The sequence below is a fragment of the Dermochelys coriacea genome, chromosome 1 (genome assembly GCF_009764565.3).
Source record: "Dermochelys coriacea isolate rDerCor1 chromosome 1, rDerCor1.pri.v4, whole genome shotgun sequence".
NCBI lineage: Eukaryota > Metazoa > Chordata > Testudines > Dermochelyidae > Dermochelys > Dermochelys coriacea.
In genome coordinates, this window is record NC_050068.2 from 221994761 (window position 1) to 222004357 (window position 9597).

Consider the following 9597-nt stretch of genomic DNA (forward strand, 5'->3'; position numbering starts at 1 on the left):
ATAAGGATCTAGAATTTGTGCCAGAACAGAAAGTACTCCCTTTGGGGGCACAGAATATGGCAGAAGACGTCCTATCCAAAAGGAAATGATCAAGGAAGTGTTCCTCTCTGTCATCTCTGAACATCTGGGAGGCTAGATTCCCATGCAGGACTGCAGCAGGAGTGGAGGCATTCTTACTCTAGCAGGCATGTCCCCATAAACGTACCTGATTTCATTTTTCTCAGTACTTCAGAAGGTTTCATCAAAATAATGAAAGGCTATCCACAATGATTCCTTCTGATGCTACCCCATTGGCTATTTAGACCCTGGTTCCACACAGTCCTCCAATTACTATGTCCTAGTTCCAACTTCCCATGGGCCTAGAGAAGCTGGTACCATGGCTCAGATTAAGGGACAGCAAAGAAGTGCAATTCTGCAGGGAAAGGTTTCAGAGTAGTAGCCGTGTTAGTCTGTATTCGCAAAAAGAAAAGGAGTACTTGTGGCATCTTAGCGACTAACAAATTTATTAGAGCATAAGCTTTCGTGAGCTACAGCTCACTTCATCGGATGCATTTGGTGGAAAAAACATAGGGGAGATAGATATACACACACAGAGAGCATGAAACAATGGGTTTATCATACACACTGTAAGGAGAGTGATCACTTAAGATAAGCCATGACCAGCAGCGGGGGGGGGGGGGGGGGAGGAGGAAAACCTTTCATGGTGACAAGCAAGGTAGACTATTTCCAGCAGTTAACAAGAATATCTGAGGAACAGTGGGGGGTGGGGTGGGGGGGAGAAATAACATGGGGAAATAGTTTTACTTTGTGTAATGACTCATCCATTCCCAGTCTTTATTCAAGCCTAAATAAATTGTATCCAGTTTGCAAATTAATTCCAATTCAGCAGTCTCTCGTTGGAGTCTGTTTTTGAAGCTTTTTTGTTGAAGGATAGCCACTCTTAGGTCTGTAATCGAGTGACCAGAGAGATTGAAGTGTTCTCCAGCTGGTTTTTGAATGTTATAATTCTTGACCTCTGATTTGTGTCCATTCATTCTTTTACGTAGAGACTGTCCAGTTTGACCAATGTACATGGCAGAGGGGCATTGCTGGCACATGATGGCATATATCACATTGGTAGATGCGCAGGTGAACGAGCCTCTGATAGTGTGGCTGATGCGATTAGGCCCTATGATGATGTCCCCTGAATAGATATGTGGACAGAGTTGGCAACGGGCTTTGTTGCAAGGATAGGTTCCTGGGTTAGTGGTTCTGTTGTGTGGTGTGTGGTTGCTGGTGAGTATTTGCTTCAGATTGGGGGGCTGTCTGTAAGCAAGGACTGGCCTGTCTCCCAAGATCTGTGAGAGTGATGGGTCGTCCTTCAGGATAGATTGTAGATCCTTGATGATGCGTTGGAGAGGTTTTAGTTGGGGGCTGAAGGTGATGGCTAGCGGCGTTCTGTTATTTTCTTTGTTGGGCCTGTCCTGTAGTAGGTGACTTCTGGGTACTCTTCTGGCTCTGTCAATCTGTTTCTTCACTTCAGCAGGTGGGTATTGTAGTTGTAGGAATGCATGATAGAGATCTTGTAGGTGTTTGTCTCTGTCTGAGGGGTTGGAGCAAATGCGGTTATATCATAGAGCTTGGCTGTAGACAATGGATCGTGTGGTATGATCTGGATGAAAGCTAGAGGCATGTAGGTAGGAATAGCGGTCAGTAGGTTTCCGATATAGGGTGGTGTTTATGTGACCATCGCTTATTGGCACTGTAGTGTCCAGGAAGTAGATCTCTTGTGTGGACTGGTCCAGGCTGAGGTTGATGGTGGGATGGAAATTGTTGAAATCCTGGTGGAATTCCTCAAGGGCTTCTTTTCCATGGGTCCAGATGATGAAGATGTCATCAATGTAGCGCAAGTAGAGTAGGGGCATTAGGAGACGAGAGCTGAGGAAGCGTTGTTCTAAGTCAGCCATAAAAATGTTGGCATACTGTGGGGCCATGCGGGTACCCATCGCGGTGCCGCTGATTTGAAGGTATACATTGTCCCCAAATGTGAAATAGTTATGGGTGAGGACAAAGTCACAAAGTTCAGCCACCATAATGTCACTGCTAACCTGGTAGCTGAACTTTGTGACTTTGTCCTCACCCATAACTATTTCACATTTGGGGACAATGTATACCTTCAAATCAGCAGCACTGTGATGAGTACAGCAAGGGCCCAGATTAAGTCCCACAACAAGTAATGCAAACTGAGGCCTACTGTACACATTGAGAAACTGTTTCAGTTGGATGTTTTAAAAACTAAAAAGGAGTTAAAATTGGATATAACCCCTAGTGCTGGCACAGTTGTACCTATATAAAAAAGGTGCCTTATATATGTATATCTTCTGCCCCTACATTTACAAGAATAAGCTATACTGGTATAAGCATCTTTACACAGATATAACTGCATCAACATGGCACAGGGGAAAGAAGGGGGTGGTAGACTGCTAGCCTGCCTCCCCAGCCCAGGTAGGACTAAACCCCACACACAGAGTCTGTTTAGGCCTTTTCTTCAAGGCATCATTTACTGGTTGCACCAACAATCACTATCAAACCCCAAATAAAATAGTTCCACATAAATCCAGCAGCTATCTTTCCCCTGACACTGGGGCTTCCTTACCAGAATTTTCCTCTTCCTAGCAGCTCTTCACTAATCCTGCAGACCAGCTGACTGAAAATACTTCCTTCCCATTGGGGAGTTCCTTACAGCTCTCCTCAAACTGAGCCCATTAAGCCCTTATAGGAATCAGGTGTTCATCAGGCAATCATCTGACCCCTTCCCAGCTGGTTCTGATCTTTCCCTCTATCACACCCAAACACCTGTTACTAAAGGCTCTCTGCCTCAGAGTAGAGCTGACTAGCTCCAGATCCCCTTAGCCCTTACAAAGGGCAGATCACCTTGTTATAGTAGCTGTGTTGCTTTAACTGTATCAGTATCGCTAAAGCAGTACAATTTTTGGTGTAGACAATGCCTTGGACATGTATGAGGACCCAAATCAGCTGAGCCAAACCTGAATCAGCAGTAATGAGCAAGGGATATGACATTTCCACAGGGGAGGCCTTTGAAAAATAATACTGGAAACCCTCAGAGAAACACAGGCTGGCAACTGACAGTCTCAGACACAGAAAGATGGTAACTTCCAATAGTTAAGTCTGAAAAACCTTCATGCTACAGGATGTAGTAGAAAAGAAACAGCTTTATTGCTTGACAAATGCAATGATTTTCTTTAACACGAAAAGGTCGCTCTGTTTATTTCAGAACAGTGACACTATTTTCCCCACCCAGATATAGTATCTAGGGAAATAAGTATACAGTAGCTCTTTCCCACCCTTTAATCACACTTACCTAATCCTCTTGCTTTGTTAAAGGCTTGGATGATTTGGAAATAAAAAATAGTCTTGTGTCTTTATTTTATTTTATTTTATTTTATTTTATTTTTATTATGTATAAATGAATCCCAAAAGGTTTGGTGATTTTTTTTGCTTTTGTTTGTTTGTTCATTTTTGGTCTTTTTAACCTAAGAAATATCAGGAATATCAAGTTGTTTCCACGAAGAACTTTTTGGGGATTTCCCCAGTGGAACTGGGATTTCCATTGACATCAGTGGGATACTCAGTAGCAATAAAGTTAAGCACTTGTGTAAATCTTTGAAGGGTTGGGACCCTATTGAGTACCCTCAGATCTCATTGACTTGGAACTGTAGGTGTTCATGCCCTGTAAGGTATCTCAGTCTGGGTACCCACAAATCATGGGTGCTGGGTTCTTCTGAATATCTGTCTATAAGTATGACAATAGGAGTTGCTGGGTGCTGAGCGCTTCTGAAAAATTGAGCCCTTATTTAGGTGCCCAAAAGGGAGCTGAGCTTTTATGAAAATCAGGCCCCAAATGTGGGAGCTGAGCACTTGAAATTCTGATCTCACTTCTTATATTATCCTTTGGTAACTTGCCTTCCAATTAGAGTCCATGAAAATCCATACCAGAGAAGACAGTTGCGTTCTCAACTCTTTCAGACTTGTAGAATGCATTCCACTTCTCCTGAGCTGTGGTACCTGGTGCACCTTGGATGTTGTGTACCTGCCGACTGCTCCAATTTGTCCTGTGATAGTGCTGGGTTTTGAACATATGTCCTGTGCAAGGATCATCCTGGTCGCTTCCATATAGGCGTGTCAATCTCTGCAGCTTCTGTCCCTCCAGGAAAAGAACTAGCCACTCAGGCTCAGTAGGAGCAGTCAAGGTAGGGAGCACAGAAGCCTGAGATGTTAATCCTTTTCCTGGAGAAGAAAGTAGTCAGCTTTGAAGGAGTTATAGCCAGGGAGTAGTGAAGGAGCTGGAGTCAGGGGGCTGGGAGTCAACTAAGCAGCCAGGTCTTCTTGTCTCCAGAAAACCAGCTAGCAGCTCTCTTGCTGGACAGTGCTAATTGTTTTACTGGAAGAGAGAGGAAGGTCAATGAAAGAGTTTAGTGGGGGTTAAGATGATGCTTAGGTGGGAGGCAAGTGAGGGGGTGAGGTGGCAGCATTTATGAATGTGGACATTGGTTTGGAGGACACAAAAGAAAACAAGGAAGCAGAAAAATATTAAATAGTAAAAGGAACAGTAATAAAACACCAATCCCTTACCTCCTCAAGTACAACTACTTCAAAGTGGTAATGAATGACATAAGCGATGCCACACCTCCAGATTCATAGTCAGTCCAGCCGTGGCTTAAGAAAAAAGCTGATGGTTCGCTATCACAAAACTGCAGCATGAGTGGGAGGGTGCAGAAAAGCATAGCCCCACCACTCAAGGCATATGTGTGCTCCTTGGGCAGGAGAGAACCATCCACAGCATTTGGGGAACTAATTAAAATGTAAACAAGTGTAAGTAGACATTATTTATCACAGAAATTATGCACCTTCTACAGAGAGTTAACCAGGAATTGTGCGATAAGTACAACACACAATAGTTTAGGCTTTGTCTACACTGGACTTTTGTTGGTAAAACTTTTGTCATTCAGGGTATGTCTACACTACGAAATTAGGTCAAATTTATAGAAGTCGGTTTTGTAGAAAGCGTTTTTATACAGTCGAGTGTGTGTGTCCCCACACAAATGCTCTAGGTGCATGTAGTTGGCAGACTGTGTCCACAGTACCGAGGCAACTGTCGACTTCCGGAGCTTTGAACTGTGGGCAGCTATCCCACAGTTCCCGCAGTCTCCACCGCCCATTTGAATTCTGGGTAGAAATCCCAGTGCCTGATGGGGCTAAAACATTGTCACGGGTGGTTCTGGGTACATATCGTCAGGCCCCCGTTCCCTCCCTCCCTCCCTCCATAAAAGCAAGGGCAGACAATCGTTTTGCACCTTTTTTCTTGAGTTACCTGTGCAGACACCATACCATGGCAAGCATGGAGCCCACTCAGCTAACCGTCACTGTATGTCTCCTGGGTGCTGGCGGACATGGTACTGCATTGCTACACAGCAGCAGTTTATTGCCTTTTGGCAGCAGACAGTGCAGTATGACTGGTAGCCGTCGTCAACGTAGTCCTGGGTGCTCTTTTAACCAGACACCTGGGTTAACATGGGAGTGACTCAGCCAGGTCATTTCCCTTGTTTCGTCTCATGGCGATTGAGTCCTACTGGCAGTGCACTGTCTTTTAATCTGCAGCTAGCAGAAGACGGTGGCCAGTATCATACTGCACCATCTTCTGCCGAGCACCCAGGAGGTGACGATGGCTAGCGGTCTTACTGCACAGTCTGCTGCCAGCATGATGTATAAAGGTAGATAAAGTTACACAGGGGCTATAGCAGCAGTCTGTGCTCCTGCTGCCTTTCCTGCAGCTCAACCATACGCTGGAGCATATTAGTTTGATCCTCCAGCAGCCTCAGCATTGAATCCTGCCTCCTCTCATCACGCTGCCACCACCTTTCAGCTTCAGCCCTCTCTTCAGCCCGCCACCTCTCCTCCCGGTCATTTTGTGCTTTCCTGCACTCTGACATTGTCTGCCTCCATGCATTCATCTGTGCTCTGTCAGTGTGGGAGGACAGCATGAGCTCAGAGAACATTTCATTGCTAGTGTGTTTTTTTCGCCTTCTAATCTTCGCTAGCCTCTGGGAAGGAGAAGATCCTGTGATCCTTGAAACACATGCAGCTGGTGGAGAAAAAAAAAGGGACAGTGGTATTTGAAATGACACACTTTATAGAACAACGGGTACACTCTTTCACAGTAAACCTTGCTGTTAACATTACATACATAGCACATGTACTTTCGTTACAAGGTCACATTTTGCCTCCCCCCCCACCCCACGTGGCTAAGAGCAGGGAACATTTCTGTTCAGCCATAGGCAAACAGCCCAGCAGGAACGGGTACCTCTGAATGTCCCCTTAAGAAAAGCACCCTATTTCAACAGGTGATCATGAATGATATCACTCTCCTGAGGATAACACAGAGAGATAAAGAATGGATGTTGTTTGAAGAGACCAGCAAACATACACTGCAATGCTTTGTTCTACAATGATTCCCGAGTACGTGCTACTGGCCTGGAGTGGTAAAGTGTCCTACCATGGTAGATGGAATAAGGCTGCCCTCCCCAGAAACCTTCTGCAAAGGCTTTGGAAGTATATCCAGGAGAGCCACGAATGCCAAGGCAAATTAATCATTAAACATGCTGGCTTTTAAACCTCGTATAGTATTTTAAAAGGTACACTCATCAGAGGTCCCTTCTCTGCCTGGTGGGTCCGGGAGGCAGCCTTGGGTGGGTTCGGTGGGTACTGGCTCCAGGTCCAGGGTGAGAAACAGTTCCTGGCTGTCGGGAAAACCGGTTTCTCCACTTGTTTGCTGTGAGCTATCTACAGCCTCCTCCTCATCGTCTTCCTCGTCCCCAAAACCTGCTTCTTTGTTGCCTTCATCTCCATTGAAGGAGTCAAACAACACAGCTGGGGTAGTGGTGGCTGAACTCCCTAAAATGGCATGCAGCTCATCATAGAAGCAGCATGTTTGGGGCTCTGACCCAGAGCAGCCGTTCGCCTCTCTGGTTTTCTGGTAGGCTTGCCTCAGCTCCTTAAGTTTCACGCGGCACTGCTTCGGATCCCTGTTATGGCCTCTGTCCTTCATGCCCTGGGAGATTTTCACAAATGTTTTGGCATTTCGAAAACTGGAACGTAGTTCTGATAGCACGGATTCCTCTCCCCATACAGCAATCAGATCCCGTACCTCCCTTTCGGTCCATGCTGGAGCTCTTTTGCGATTCTGGGACTCCATCATGGTCACCTCTGTTGGTGAGCTGTGCATGGTCACCTCTGCTGATGAGCTCTGCATGGTCACCTGCAGCTTGCCACACTGGCCAAACAGGAAATTGAAATTCAAAAGTTCGCGGGCCTTTTCCTGTCTACCTGGTCAGTGCATCTGAGTTGAGAGTGCTGTCCAGAGCGGTCACAATGGAGCACTCTGGGATAGCTCCTGGAGGCCAATACTATCTAATTGCGTCCACAGTACCCCAAATTTGACCCAGCAAAACCGATTTCAGCGCTAATCCCCTTGTCGGGGTGGAGTAAGGAAATCAATTTTAAGAGCCCTTTAAGTTGAAAAAAAGGGCTTTGTCATGTGGACGGGTGCAGGGTTACATCGATTTAACGCTGCTAAAATTCCACCTCAATGCCTAGTGTAGACCAGGGCTCAGTGGTGTGAAAAAAACACACATGTCATGAATGACAAAAATTTTACTGATGAAAAGCACCGGTGTGAACAGCACTTTGTCAGTGAGAGAGCTCTCCCGCTGACAAAGCTACTGCCGTTCATTGTGGGTGGAAGTTTTTTGTCGGTGGGAGAGCTCTCTTCTACCAATAAAGAGCAGCTACACTGCATACCTTTTAGCGGCACGGCTGTAGCAGTATAGCTGTGTCGCTAAAAGGTACATAGTATAAACATAGTCTTAGTCTCCTGAGCATAGACGACCCATGCCTACTGATAGTGGAGGAAGGTGGGAGACAGAATGAGGGTGGCCAGCTTCAGCAGTGTTAATGAGCACGGTCAATCTGTGTGAGCATGCTCAGTACAAGCCAAGTAGCAAATTTTGGGGGGGACACATGACCAGGGCTGTCTGGGGCCCTTCGCAGCCCCCGGGGCGGGTGGGGGAGCCAGGTCTCTGCAGGGGGTGGGGAGTGGGGCTGACCCAAGGCCTTCGCAGGGCGGGGCAGGGCTGGCTTTAGAGGCAGGGGGGAACCACCCCCCAGCACTCACCGGTGGCATGGCTGGGGCAGGCCCGAGTGCAGTGGTGAGTGCAGGCCTGACCCTGCTGCACTTCTCAGGGGAGTGAGGGTGGGGTAGGGGCAGGGGCGGAGCAGGGTGGGGGCGGGGCTGGGGCAGAGCAGGGTTGGGAAGAGGCGGAGCTGGGGCGGAGTGCGGGGGGCATGGAGAAGAGGCAGGACAGGGGCTGGAGCAGCAGGCAGCTGCACAGGGCACCAGGAAATGTGGTGCCCCAAATTTCCTGGTGCCCTACGCAGCTGCATTCTTTGCATATGGGTAAGGACGGCCCTGCGCATGACCCTGCATGTCCCCTCCATGCGTTGTCTCTGCTCCTGAGGGCTATAATATTTTGGTCTAATTCTGGTTGTTGGGCTTGGTGAGGAGGTCACAGAGTGGAGTTCAGGTAAGGTTGCCAATCTTCATGGTTTGGCCAGGAATCTCCCGGAATAGGGCTCGATTTCCCGGAGGCTACTGAAGCCAATCCGAGAGATTTTAGGCCACTAAAAGTAGGGCAGTGCAGCAGGGATAAGGCAGGCTCCCTTCCTGCCCTGGCTCTGCGCTGCTCCCGGAAGTGGCCGGAATGTCCCTGCAGCCCCCAGGTGCAGGGGGACCGAGGGGGGTCTATCTATGCTGCCTCCGCCCCGAGCACCTACTCCGCAGTTCCCATTAGCTGGGAATGGGAAACTGCAGCCAATGGGAGCTGTGGGGGTGGTGCATGTGGGCGGGGGCAGCGCGCAGAGCCACCTGGCCAGCCCTGAGCCTAGGAGCCACTGCAGGACATGCCGCCACTTCTGGGAGTTGACAAAGTAAGCACCTCCTGACCAGAGCCTGCACCCCAAATCCTGTCCTGAACCCCAACCACCTGCCCCAGCTCTGAGCCTCCTCTCACACCCAAACGCCCTCCCAGAGCCCACACCCCTCATCCCCTTCTGCACCCCGACCCCAGGCTCAGCCCAGAGCCCCCTCTACACTTCGAACCCCTTGGCCCCAGCGCAAAGCCCACACCCCCTCCTGAACTCCAACCCCCTACCTGCTGTGTAGATGTACCCTTAGAATGTGGACTTACTGGACTTGGTATGTACACCCAGTTTATCCCTTGCACTATAACTAATGGAGTGGTCTTTGAAATGTGTTGGGTTGTTTCCTGCAATGAAATAATTAGTGGCACAGACCTGAAACAATACAATGCTCTACATGATAATAGTTAGCTGTTCTTGCCTTCATAGTATTTGAACTTTGTATGCACAATTTTATTTCAGGTTGTGTCTGGATAATTTTATTGGCGGTCCACAATAATCCATCATTCCCTTACCCTGAAGCTATGATAGTTACTGCACCTGTATTCCCCCTCTGTGGTCCCT